This window comes from Phycodurus eques, chromosome 5 (genome assembly GCF_024500275.1).
Source record: "Phycodurus eques isolate BA_2022a chromosome 5, UOR_Pequ_1.1, whole genome shotgun sequence".
Taxonomy (NCBI): Eukaryota; Metazoa; Chordata; class Actinopteri; order Syngnathiformes; family Syngnathidae; genus Phycodurus; species Phycodurus eques.
In genome coordinates, this window is record NC_084529.1 from 8,635,569 (window position 1) to 8,649,782 (window position 14,214).

Consider the following 14,214-nt stretch of genomic DNA (forward strand, 5'->3'; position numbering starts at 1 on the left):
TCGGTCCCCCCGTGTGGTTCTGGGATTTTTGCTCACCGTTCTTATGATCATTTTGACCCCACGGGCCGAGATCTTGCGTGGAGTCCCAAATCGAGGGAGATTATCAGTGGTCTTGTATGTCTTCCATTTCCTAATAATTGCTCCGACAGCTGACACATCAAGCTGCTTACCTATTGTAGATTCAGTCTTCCCAGCCTGGTCCAGGTCTACAATTTTGTTTCTGGTGTCCTTTGTCTTTGGTCTTGGCCATAGTGGAGTTTGGAGTGTGACGGTTTGAGGTTGTGGACACGTCTTTTATACTGATAAGTTCCAACAGGCGCCATTACTCCAGGTAACAAGTGGAGGACAGAGGAGCCTGTTAAGAAGTTACAGATCTGAGAGCGCCAGAAATCTTGCTCGCTTGTAGGTGACCAAATACTTATTTTCCATCATAATTTGCTAATAAACTCTTTAAAAATCAGAAAATGTGATTTTCTGGATTTTTTTCCTCATAGGTGAGTTATACAGTACCTATGATGAAAATTCCAGGCCTCATCTTTTTAAGTGGGAGAACTTGCACAATTGGTGGCTGACTAAATACTTTTTCGCCCTACTGTACAAACAAACACATTTGTGTGCTCATTATTAACTTTAAAGGTACATGGAAGGCGACTAAAATTGGGACCTTTCTGTAAGTTTGATAGGCTGATGAAGACGTTAATCAGTCAAGTCCGCATTAAGACCAATATATGAAGCTTTACAGGTTTTAAAACATTAAAAAACAGAATTTACCAACAAACTAATGTTTTAGTTACTATCCTAGCACTTGTATGCTGGGAGAGCCGGGGGGTGTGCATAGTCTAAAGTAAGACTATATCAAATATCTTCTAAGTAACATTTTGCAATAGCCATACGCAGAAAAAAAATTAAATGCTAGAAAAAGTAAAAGAACATTACTCGCCATTCAATGACGTGTGTTATAGATGTCGAGAATGCAGTAAGTAAGGAGGTGGTCTACTTAACTTCATACTTAACATTTTTAACTGTCATACGTGTATACATTTTTAACTGTCATACGTGTATAAAGAAGTTAAACCACTATCACAACCGATATAACTTACTTATAAGTTACTTCAGTACTTATGCGGTTTAATAGATTTTAAAATTATTAGTATTTTATATTTGACAACTGAAAAAATATGACTAACGTTTCCTGCATATCCTGAGTTTATCCGATGACATTTTCTAACTGCATGCTTTTATCAACAAATGTTAACTTCAACATTTCAAGAATGCCGATTTGTTGTATTTCGGCTCATAAAGAAAGGGTAGATCCATCTCATCACAGCTAACCTGACCCGTCAATATTGGCTAAACATAATGGATCCATAACTAGAATCAACTTACAGTATGTGCAATATTCAGTGCAACATTTTCATTAACTAAATATAACAATACAAAGACACATCAGGTGTACTCATATGAAAACGAATACACCTCTGACCACAACATTTATTATCGGTATGTATTGTTTTAGTTAAACTAATATTATTGGAGAAATGTTCAAATTTGCATGTTCACACGCTGATTTAAGATATCATGAAATACAAGTTACACGGCAGTTGCTCAGTACTCAAGTAGTTTTTAAGTTATTTATGAGAAGGACTACTTTTACTAGGGCAATATTATTGTAAATAACAGTACTTAAGACAAGTAACATTTTTGACAACTTTACCTACCAGCACGTACACAGACCAGAAAATATGTGATCAGTAGTAATAGCAGTAGTAAGTAAGTAAGCAGTAGTAATAAGTAAAAAACCCATCAAAGGCCAGTTTTTAAACTGTCATGCAAGTGTATAAAGAAGGTAAACCACTCTGATAAAACAACAACATTCACAACATATATAATTCCCTGGACACAAGTTTCCTCAAAAAGCTACTACTTGTGCTGCTAACTAGATTTTTAGTTTATCAGCATCAATATCATTTGCCCAGGCATGATCGAGGGGGCGAGCTCACGTGAATCCTCCCCGTTTTTTTTTTTTAATTGCTTTATAACCCTTCGAAGTGCCAGGTGGCTGCTCATGACCCTTTGAAGTACCCTTTTTATTGTTTAATAACTTTGATGTGACAGGTGGCCGCTTGTGGCCCTTTGAAGTACAGGGTTTATTGTTTAATAACAATTTGAAGTAACCGTTTTATTGCTTTATGACTGGTAGTGGAAGCCATAATGACGTCACATGACTGTGTGTGACCCTGTCTGACCGCACTTGACCCCTGTCTAACCTCAACAGGTCTTGTCCCCAAGGCACTACCAGTCAAAACAAGGTCATATATCATGACGTCACGTGATCATAACAAAGCCCCTAAAGGTGAAAGACAAACACCCATCAAAACAAGGTCATAAATCATGTCACGTGATCAAAACAACCCCCTAAAGGGCAAAGGACAAAGCTTTAAACCTGTCAAGAATCTAATCAAAGCGGGATTCTCCTCTCTCTGACATGGGATTGCCACTGGGTGCAATCTCATCTCGACATCATTGAGATTGCCTCGAAACAAGCCTGATTTTTCCTGTGAGAGATGCTGCCCCACACTATCACACAGCCTTCACCAAACGATGTTACTCTATCGATGCAGCATTTAGCATAGCATTTTCTTTGCCACGCTTTGACCTTTCGATGCAACTGCTGTAGGCAGAATCTGGACTGATTACTGAACTCAATATTCCTCTACATATTCAGATCCCAGTCCATGTTTTGCCCACATCAGCGTTTACAGGCCTGCCGGTGAACGACAGTCATTGGCAGGCTTCGTGGCAGTCCAATGAGACCTGAGATTGATTTTGTGCATTCCGTCCGGAGGTTCATCAAGGGCTGTTAACAACCTGTGTGTGTGTGTGTGTGCGTGCGTGCGTGCATGTGTGAATGTGAGTAAAAGTGGTTGTGTACTCCACCTTTTGGCCTATATCAGCTGTCTCCCACCCCTCCACAGGCCATTTGTATGGTATAGATACAGGGGTACCCAAATGCAAACTTGCCAAATGCAAACTGGCAAGGTTGTGTCCTCTCTCCACTGCTCTTCTCTCTCTACACGAACGACTGCACCTCAGCGCACCCGGCTGTCAAACTCCTGAAGTTTGCAGATGACTCCACTGTCATCGGCCTCATCAAGGATGGTGACGAGTATGCATATCGACAAGAAGTGGAGCGGCTGGAGCTGTGGTGCGGCTGACACAACCTGGAGCTGAACACGCTCAAGACCGGAGAGATGATCGTGGACTTCAGGAGGCATCCTTCGCCACAGCTGCCCCTCACGTTGTCCAGCTGTCTTGTGTCAACCGTCGAGACCTTCAAGTTCCTGGGAATTACAGTCTCTCAGGACACTGAAGTGGGCGACCAACATCAACTCCGTCCTCAAAAAGGCCCAGCAGAGGATGTACTTCCTGCAGCTTTTGAGAAAGCAAGGCCCTGCCACAGGAGCTGCTGAGGCAGTTCTACACAGCGGTCATCGAATCAGTCCTGTGTTCTTCCATCACAGTCTGGTTTGGTGCTGCTACAAAAAAGGACAAACTCTTGACTGTAACGGACAATCAAAACTGCTGAAAGGATTGTAGGTACCCACCTACCCTCCCTTGAGGACAAGAACGTGCAAAATCCTCTCGGACCCTCCACATCCCGGTCACCGGCTCTTCCAGCTCCTTCCCTCAGGTAGGGGCTACCGATCAATGCAAACTAGAACTAGCAGACATTCCAACAGCTTCTTCCCTCTTGCGATCAACTTCTTAAACACCTAACCTACAATTCCATTACAACAAGCTGGCAATTTTTTGACTTGAGTTTGTTGTCACATTTCTGTGGGGCCAATTATATATTACTCGTGCACTCACTGTAGTAGTCTCGCCACGCTGCACTATTTGCATATCTGTTGTTGACCAATACTGGCCACTCATGCCAGAGTAGCATCTGTTCCATTTGCACACTGATTGAGGAGTATCTGCAACATTTGCACAATCAACATTGTCCCAGATTATCGCACTACTCGTCACTTTAAACCGCATACACTCCTTGAAGTCTCGGCACCCTTTGCACAATGGTCATTGCACCGGACTATTGCAATATAAGTCATTCGAACCGCTCTAAGTGCTAGAGGACTCTGCATCTTTTGCACAATTGTCAAACAAATAAATAAATAAAAAAGTACTGGCATTACCAGATAACTATTAACCCTTTATTGCGCAGTGACTTTTTCTTGTCAATGTCTTAATGTCTCAAAAGTGTTCTCTGTCAATTGACTGTCTGTTATCGTACTAGAGCGGCTCCAACTACCAGAGACAAATTCCTTGTGTTTTTTGGGCATACTTGGCAAATAAAGATGATTCTGATTAAAGGGGAATTAAACCACCCAAAATCTTAACGCAATAATATATTATATGTGCCAGCACTAATCAAAAAATGGCACTAAGAGTATCCCAATCCAATCTTTGAGCACAGAAATCGGTCCAATCTCAGCAAAATAACTAGCATCGGATCAGATCAGACTGGATCTGAAATTTCTGATTTTACCACTCTTATAAAAGCAGCCCATTCCATGCTCTGTTCCAGCACCTTCATCCAGTAGCGCCCAGACGGCCTGCAAACTCCTTGCTAAGGTGTTAACATAGTAGCAAGGAGTTAAGAAAAAAATAATGTTGCTGGCTTAAATTTGTTTGACACTCCAATTTAAATTCACTTTAAAACAAAAATCACATAAAAAAAGAATTACACCTACTGAATGTTCAAATACATCAGACGTCTTTGTTTTTGTTCACAAAAATCGCTAGCTCAAAGCTAACACACAACGAATAAAAAAAAACCATTGACGAGCTAACAAAAACAAGCATTGAACTCGTAGCATTTATAAAGTATCTCTCAAAATATAGATTATTGGTACACAAATGATGGAAACCACAAAACAGACAATATAGCAATACTCTCTGGCATATATTCTTCCAACTCTGTAAAAAAAATAACTAACTAGTCGATCGTGACTTCTACTTTATTGCAAGTGTGTATCTCATTGCATGCACCACACTGTCCCTCAGAGGCCAAGACGTGCACAGCAGGAACAGCGATTGTCAAAATTAAACCTGCATCAAGAAGTTCAAATGCTGTTACCATCATATACTGACAGTAAAAACAGAAAACAATTGAACTTATTTTGGACTTTAAAAGTATAATGTGTATTTATTATTTATGTAATGGATATCGACTCTCAAGGAACACAAAAGACTGGTGTATTCTGCTTTGCTAATTCTACTCAACACTACCCCCATTATTCCTTGGAGTGGACAGACCGGCAGGATGCCTGTCTTGACTCACAAGTATACCAGAAGAATGAGTGATGGCTCACCAGATAAGGACCAGACATCCAGTGACAATGAGGGGTCACTCCTCATTAATGGAACACGATCACCCCCAGTGGTAACCGAAGACACTGCGAGATGTACTCATCATGACTTTGTACCATATGTCAAACATGAACAATAACTTTACAGAAATCCGACGTCTGTACCAAGGGTACTGCATGAGTACTCTGTGCACCTGATTTTGTGTCATTAATGTGTTGATTTTGCAGGTTTGGCGATGAGTCTGTCATGAGGACTGTACAACAAATGCTTTAAGCCAAAGGTTTGAACTAACATTGTGTGAACAATATTATTTGATAGGCCAGAACCAAGATTTAAACCAGCTAATTTTGTACACTTAATCTCTGCTTGAGACAGGTTTAGAGTTGAGAATCGTTTTTGAACGTGTGGAGTTCACCCGTGATTTGGGCGTGACCTGCACGCTTAAGAAATTTAGAAGGGAAATCCGAGTCGGGGGCGACATCTCCTTCTGCGACTCAAAGATATAAAGCCAGACTCTTCATTTGTCTCTTATTTTTTAATTTTTAAAAATTATTCTGATGTTTATTGAAAATGCAGCCAGACAGAAAAGGGTTTTTATGGGATGGACAGAGTGGACAAGGGGACTAGGGGTGAAAACCACAGCAGAACAATTGTGAGACAGTCTAGATATTTGAACACAAGTAACATTACAACAGTTTTTTATAGATTGGAAGTTAAGGGGGACACACACCCAGTAAGGACATGCAATAACTAACTAAGAGAAACAGGTAAGAGAGGACAGAAAAGGGCAGGACAGGATGTGGGAAAATGGGCAGGCAGTGCCACTGTTGAGTGGTGCGGTGGGATTATTTTTTAGTGTATAAACACCTGTAAGAACCTGTGAGTATAACTGTTAGTATAACCTGTGTTGTTATAAGTGATTCCCTCTTGCAATCAACTTCTTAAAAACCTCACCTACAATTCCATTGCAACATGCTGGCAATTTGTTTGTCTTTATTTTGTCACATTTCTGTCGGGCCAATTATATATTACTCGTGCACTCAGTGTAATAGTCTCACCACGCTGCACTATTTGCATATCTGTTGTGGACCAATACTGCCCACTCATGCCAGAGTAGCATCTGCTCCATTCGCACACTGACTGCAACATTTGCACAATCAACATTGACCCAGATTATTGTACTACTCGCTTGAAGTCTCGGCGCCCTTTTCACAATGGTCATTGCACCGGACTATTGCAATATTAGTCATTCGAACTGTTGTAAGTGCTAGAGGACTCTTTTTTTTGTCACATTTGTCGGGCCAATTATATATTACTCGTGCCCTCACTGTAATAGTCTCACCACGCTGCACTATTTGCATATCTGTTGTGGACCAATACTGCCCACTCATGCCAGAGTAGCATCTGCTCCATTCGCACACTGACTGCAACATTTGCACAATCAACATTGACCCAGATTATTGTACTACTCGCTTGAAGTCTCGGCGCCCTTTTCACAATGGTCATTGCACCGGACTATTGCAATATTAGTCATTCGAACTGTTGTAAGTGCTAGAGGACTCTTTTTTTTGTCACATTTGTCGGTCCAATTATATATTACTCGTGCACTCACTGTAATAGTCTCACCACGCTGCACTATTTGCATATCTGTTGTGGACCAATACTGCCCACTCATGCCAGAGTAGCATCTGCTCCATTCGCACACTGACTGCAACATTTGCACAATCAACATTGACCCAGATTATTGTACTACTCGCTTGAAGTCTTGGCGCCCTTTTCACAATGGTCATTGCACCGGACTATTGCAATATTAGTCATTCGAACTGTTGTAAGTGCTAGAGGACTCTTTTTTTTGTCACATTTGTCGGGACAATTATATATTACTCGTGCACTCACTGTAATAGTCTCACCACGCTTCACTATTTGCATATCTGTTGTGGACCAATACTGCCCACTCATGCCAGAGTAGCATCTGCTGCATTCACACACTGACTGCAACATTTGCACAATCAACATTGTCCCAGATTATTGTACTACTCGCTTGAAGTCTCGGCGCCCTTTTCACAATGGTCATTGCAGCGGACTATTGCAATATTAGTCATTCGAACTGTTGTAAGTGCTAGAGGACTCTGCATCTTTTTGCACAATTGTCAAAAAAAATAATAATAATGTACCGGTATTACCAGATAACTAGCAACCCTTTATTGCTCAGTGACTGCTTTTCTCAATGTCTTTATGTCTCAAAAGTGTTCTCTGTCAGTTGACTGTCTGTTGTAGTACTAGAGCGGCTCCAATTACCGGAGACAAATTCCTTGTGTGTTTTTTGGACATGCTTGGCAAATAAAGATGATTCTGATAGGAGGAAGAAGTGCATAAAGTCCTCATTCGCCGAATAAGCGGACATGATTCAGTCACGTGACTCAGTGAAGCAAAACAAACTCTCCCTATCAAACTAGTGGGCCAACTCCGAGCAACCCCTACCTTGGGGTTGTACTGGACTCCAATCTCACTTTTAAAAAACACATCAAAAAGGTGTCCAACACAGTTAAATTTATCATACAGAACCTCAAAAAGATCAGGCCGTTCATTATAACTGATGCCGCTAAATCAGGTCGAGAACCTTTTTTGTCAGAGAGCCATGAAAGCCGGATATTTTAAAATGTATTTCTGTGAGAGCCATATAACGCTGAATACAAGTAAATGCATAAATTTTTAAGCAAGACCAACAATTTTACAAAATAAGTGTGAATTTAGTATTTTTAATCTTGTTAGAGTAAAGCTAACCAATAATAAATAAAATACTTCTACTTAATGCGACTTCTGGTGCTGCAGGGTTTCGCTAATGGCTTTATAGTCTGGTTGCTACGTGGTGAGGGTTAGCTTCATGTATTGCGTCAAGGCTTCCATCTGCTAATCTGATTTTAGGTTGGTCTTGATGTTTTTTAGATGTGTGAATGATTGCTTCTTAGCCGGCAAATCGAGGAGAGCCATTAGAGATTCTCGCAGCGACGTCAACGCCAACGTCTGTCATGGAGGATCCCAGCTCCAAACGCAGAGCAGCCGCAGCCACAAAAATAATTCTTCACGCAGAAAAACGTATTTACACCGCTCAAGTACATGTTGATGTACAAATTTAAGATTAAAATTTAATTTGCCTCGTTTCTTTGCTTTTTTGTTCCGGCCTCCAACTTGAGCCAAGTCCATCTCCACCTGCACCTGATGCCTGCTTCACGCTGTGTCACATGAATGGCATCCTGCTCGTTAAGCACTCTCATTCTGGAAAAGAATTGACTAAAATCATTGTCTGTTTCACTTAATTTTTCACTATTACCAACTTCAAAGCCTAATCCCAAATGCATCCGCAGGAATATATTAAGTACCAGTTACTGTCAATGTCATCTCTCCCATTATACTACTGTTGTGCGTATGCATTAAAAAAGCACAGGCGGAACCTCAGGCCAATGCGCTCGCATATTCGTCCGGCGTAATATTCACAATTACACCTGTGTGAGGATGGCGGATGTGTGGAATGGGATCTAGCTGCCAGCGTTCAAGGAGTATGAAACAGCCTATGGCGACAGTGACGGCGCGATAATTTCATTCTCTCGGGCATTTCAGAAAACGCACCGGAAGACCCCGAGGCGCAGATTAAAATGTTCATGATGTCCCCGCTCAAGATAGCGCAAGATACAGTCGACAAGATTACCTTTCACCGTGTTCATTGACTGGGAGGCCCTCGTCCGGGAAACAGACCACGTCCCATCATTGCAAAGTTTGAACACTTCCAACAAAAACTGTTTTAGAAATCAAAAGGTCATGAGCTCAAAGGGACTTCATTTGGAATGAACGATCAATTCCCCAAGTAAATCAACGAGAGGCGTAAAATCTTGTACACCATGATGAAGAACCACCGTGAGAAAGGCAAAGGGGCGTGGCTGGTTGTCGACAAGCTATACGTCGATGGCCAACTGTTTCGTGATCCCAACGTCACGCCCTGGCCCTTCTCGATAAGTACTACTTCCTTTTTCTTGGCTGCCCTGTCTGTCTGTGGTTGGCCTGCCTGATGGGCCCGAACTGCAGGAGTCATGCCTCTTAAATCACTCACTCAGCACACTCTTACGCCACTCACTGTAAATACTTAATTTTTTTCACGAGTCACATTTGGGCATATACACATATTCAGGGTTTCTTGGGGGCTAATGTGGGGTAGGGGGGTGCGGGTGTTGGACCGGGTTTCAGTAACTCAGTGGTGTTTCCCGTTTCAGGCGCCCTGCCCCTCCGCCCTCCCTGACCCCCGGGATTTGAATGCATTACACACACTCATCCCCTGCATTTTTCATCACTTCAAATGCCAATGACAAAGTCTGTCCGTTACAGAATTAGCCACTGTTGTTCACTGGCGTTGTGGCGCAATGCAGGCAAAGAATGGGACTGACGTATTTCCGGGTCACAGATATACAATATGACTAGATCCAATTCCAAAAGACGTGCCTTCTGTGCCTACGTGGCGGCAATGTTGAATTTGGGGCATTGATATGCTGGCCATGTGATGATGGTTATATCTATTGGCTATTGTGCACAGAGCACTGGCAGAAAGAGAGCGCCGTGATTGCGGTGTTACAGTAACTCCGAAGAATACAAAACAAGTTTCCGTCATCTGGAACATGCTATTTTTCATGCAGTGTTTTTTTTGTCAATCGGTTCGCCTTTGGCAATGGATTTGGAATTTCAAAACACCCAAATTCCTCGTGACTCATGAAAGCGACTCTCATATGATGAGTACTGTACGTCAAAAGCCACCATGACCAAGCACACCGGCATGTTAAGTTTGGATCAAATGTGAAACTTTCAAACATTTTCATCTTTTTTAATATATTTATTTGCAATAATTTTGTACTGTACTGGGCGTTTTAGGCTACGAAAAAAAACTAAAATTACATTCACAATTTTGTACTGTACAGTAAAATATGGGTGCATATGGCCTCCCAAAAAAAGTGCCTCAATGTAATGGGAAGCTATATTAGATGATCCCCCACCCCTATTACTCTGTTATATCGAGTTTCCACTGTATTCATATTAATTCTTGGCTGTTATCCGCCCACTGAACTCAGCTGAAAGGCAAGACGGCATTTCCGGGTTTTAACGACAGATTCTCAGCTGCTGAAGAGCCATAAAAATACACACTATTAACTATACAATTGTCATGCTTTACAACGATAAATGGCTGAACTTGTGATTTTTGATGTGATTATGGTGGATGGAGTGGTGAGGCTTGCGTTATTCGTGTTATTGCAAGGGACAGTCGTCCGGCTACTTCCATTCACATGGGTGGCCACCTCTCTCGTGTATCAGCTGGCTCACATTCTCTATTGGTGGTCAAGCGCTTGGTGTGAACTGTGCTTCACAGTGTTTTGCACACACTTGGGCGCGCACTCGTCTCGCTCACGCCAATGTGCCACTGTGGTTCCATTTAGCGGCAGCAGCTGCATTGTGAGGCACAGTTCACAGGTGTAATTGTTGTCAGTGTGGGCTGGCTGAGATGTATGATTGGCCATGTGGGTGGCATGGGAGAGGAAACTATTTTCACTTCATCTTTTTCTCTCATTCATTGTAATGGGGGTGGCCAGATGACCATCACTGGCAACAATGAGTGCGGGCCTCGTTATTGCAGCCACCACGGTGGCATTGGAAGTTGCATATGTGTTAAAGCATTGTTGTAAAACACAACATATACTTATAGACCATATTTGAACGTGCGTTCCGAGTGTATAAATAACTGCCACGATGTAACTCATGCAAGGGATGCAAGTCTGAACTAGGCATAGAAGGGTGACATCTATCTGGCAGACGCAGTGATATGGACCAGTCAGACCCATGCTGTTTTCCATATTTCAATTTCATTCAATTCAATTTCATTTAAAGATGAGCTATCCAATCAGAACAAAGCTCATTTACGTCATATAATAATGTGAAATCCGACCTTCTCAAATGCCAGGCAGAAAAAAAAAAAAGTAGAATAGCTTGAAAAAGTACATTTTTGGCATTTCCAACCAAAATTATCATGCAAACCAGATAAAAGGACATCAAAGATTATAGAAATTTAATAGTAAAACAAGGTTAAAGGGGGCCTTTAAAGCCTATTATTAATGAACTTCCACTCGGATGATTCTTAGTCTCAATTTAACATAAATGCTGCATTGTTCTTCTTCTTTTCCTTTCGGCTTGTCCCGTTAGGGGTCGCCAGAGCGCGTCATCCTTTTCCATGTAAGCCTATCTCCTGCATCCTCCTCTCGAACACCAACTGCCATCATGTCTTCCCTCACGACATCCATCAACCTTCTCTTTGGTCTTCCTCGAGCTCTCTTGCCTGGCAGCTCCATCCTCATCATCCTTCTACCAATATACTCACTATTTCTCCTCTGGACGTGTCCAAACCATTGAAGTCTGCTCTCTCTAACTTTGTCTCCAAAACATCGAACCTTGGCTGTCCCTCTGATGAGCTCATTTGTAATTTTATCCAACCTGGTCACTCCAAGAGCGAACCTCAACATCTTAATTTCCACCACCTCCAGCTCTGCTTCCTGTTGTCTCTTCAGTGGCACTGTCTCTAATCCGTACATCATGGCTGGCCTCACCACTGTTTTATAAACTTTGCCCTTCATCCTCGCAAGACTCTTCTGTCACATAACACACCTGACACCTTCCTCCACCCGTTCCAACCTGCTTGGACCCGTTTCATCACTTCCTGACCAAACTCACCATTGCTCTGGACGGTTGACCCCAAGTATTTAAAGTCCTCCACCCTTGCTATCTCTTCTCCCTGTAGCCTCATTCTTCCCCCACCACCCCTCTCATTCATGCACATATATTCTGTTTTACTTCGGCTAATCATCATTCCTCTTGCATGCCTCCATCTTTCTAACTGTTCCCCCAGCTGCTCCCTGCTTTCACTGCAGATCACAATGTCATCTGCAAACATCATGGTCCACGGGGATTCCAGTCTAACCTCATCTGTCAGCCTATCCGTCACCACTCCAAAAAGGAAGGGGCTCAGGGCTGAACCCTGATGCAGTCCCACGTCCACCTTAAATTCTTCTGTCACACCTACAGCACACCTCACCGCTGTTCTGCTGCCCTCGTACATGTCCTCTATTATTCTAACATACCTCTCTGCCACTCCAGACTTCCGCATGCAGTACCACAGTTCCTCTCTGGGTATTCTGTCATAGGCTTTCTCTAGATCTATAAAGACACAATGTAGCTCCTTCTGACCTTCTCTGTACTTTTCCATCAACATCCTCAAGGCAAATAATGTATCCGTGGTACTCTTTCTAGGCGAAACCATACTGTTGCTCGCAAATACTCACTTATGTCCTGAGTCTAGCCTCCACTACTCTTTCCCATAACTTCATTGTGTGGCTCATGAACTTTATTCCTATATAGTTGCCACAGCTCTGCACATCACCTTTGTTCTTAAAAATGGGCACCAGTACACTTTTCCTCCATTCCTCAGGCATCTTCTCACTCACTAGAATTCTATTGAATAAGCTAGTCAAAAACTCCACAGCCACCTCTCCTAGATGCTTCCATACCTCCACAGGAATGTCATCAGGACCAACTGCCTTTCGATTTTTCATCCTCTTTAATGCCTAACTTCCCCCTTACTAATCATTGCCACTTCCTGGTCCACCACACTTGCCTCTTCTACTCTCCCTTCTCTCTCATTTTCCTCATTCATCAACTCCTCGAAGTATTCTTTCCATCTAGCTAGCACACTGCTGGCACCAGTCAACATATTTCCATCTCTATCCTTAATCACCCTAACCTGCTGCACATCCTTCCCTTCTCTATCCCTCTGTCTGGCCAGCCTGTATAGATCCTTTTCTCCTTCTTTAGTGTCCAAGCTGCCATACATGTCATCATATGCCGCCTCTCCTCGGTCCTCTCAGTGTCCCACTTCTTCTTAGCTAACCTTTTTCCTTGTATGATTTCCTGTACTGTGAGGTTCCACCACCAAGTCTCCTTCTCTCGTTTCCTGCCAGAAGATACACCAAGTACTCTCCTGCCTGCCTCTCTGATCACCTTGGCTGCAGTGGTCCAGTCTTCTGGAAGCTCCTCCCGTCCACCGAGAGCCTGTCTCACCTCTTCCCGCAAAACTGCACAACACTCGTCCTGTCTCAGCTTCCACCACATGGTTCTCTTCTCTGCCTTTGTCTTCCTAATTTTCCTCCCCACCACCAGAGTCATCTTACACACCACCATCATATGCTGTCTAGCCACACTCTCCCCTACCACTACCTTACAGTTGGTAACCTCCTTCAGATTACATCGTCTGCACAAGATGTAATCCACCTGTGTGCTTCTACCGCCGCTCTTGTCGGTCACCCTATGTTCGTGCCTCTTCTGGAAAAAAGTGTTCACTACAGCCATTTGCATCCTTGTTGCAAAGTCTACCGCCATCTGTCCCTCCAAGTTCCTTTCCTGGATGCCGTACTTACCCATCACTTCTTCATCACCCCTATTACCTTCACCAACATGTCCATTACAATCTGCACCAATTACGACTCTCTCTCTGTCTGGGATGCTCAGAACTACTTCATCTAGCTCCTTCCAGAATTTCTCTTTCACCCCTCGGTCACATCCTACCTGTGGGGCATAGCCACTAATCACATTATACATAACACCCTCAATTTCAAGTTTCAGCCTCATCACTCGATCTGATACTCTTTTCACCTCCAAGACATTCTTAGCCAACTCTTCTTTTAAAATAACCCCGACTCCATTTCTCTTCCCATCTACACCATGGTAAAATAATTTAAACCCTGCCCCTAAACTTCTAGCCTT

The 14,214-nt window shown here is 42.7% G+C and overlaps 1 protein-coding gene across 6 annotated transcripts in view; it reads right to left on the reverse strand.

Moving 5' to 3' along the window:
• The window catches only part of mical2b (microtubule associated monooxygenase, calponin and LIM domain containing 2b), a 114,214-nt gene that overhangs the window by 64,307 nt on the left and 35,693 nt on the right, over positions 1-14,214 (reverse strand). The gene's annotated exons all lie outside the window — the stretch shown is intronic.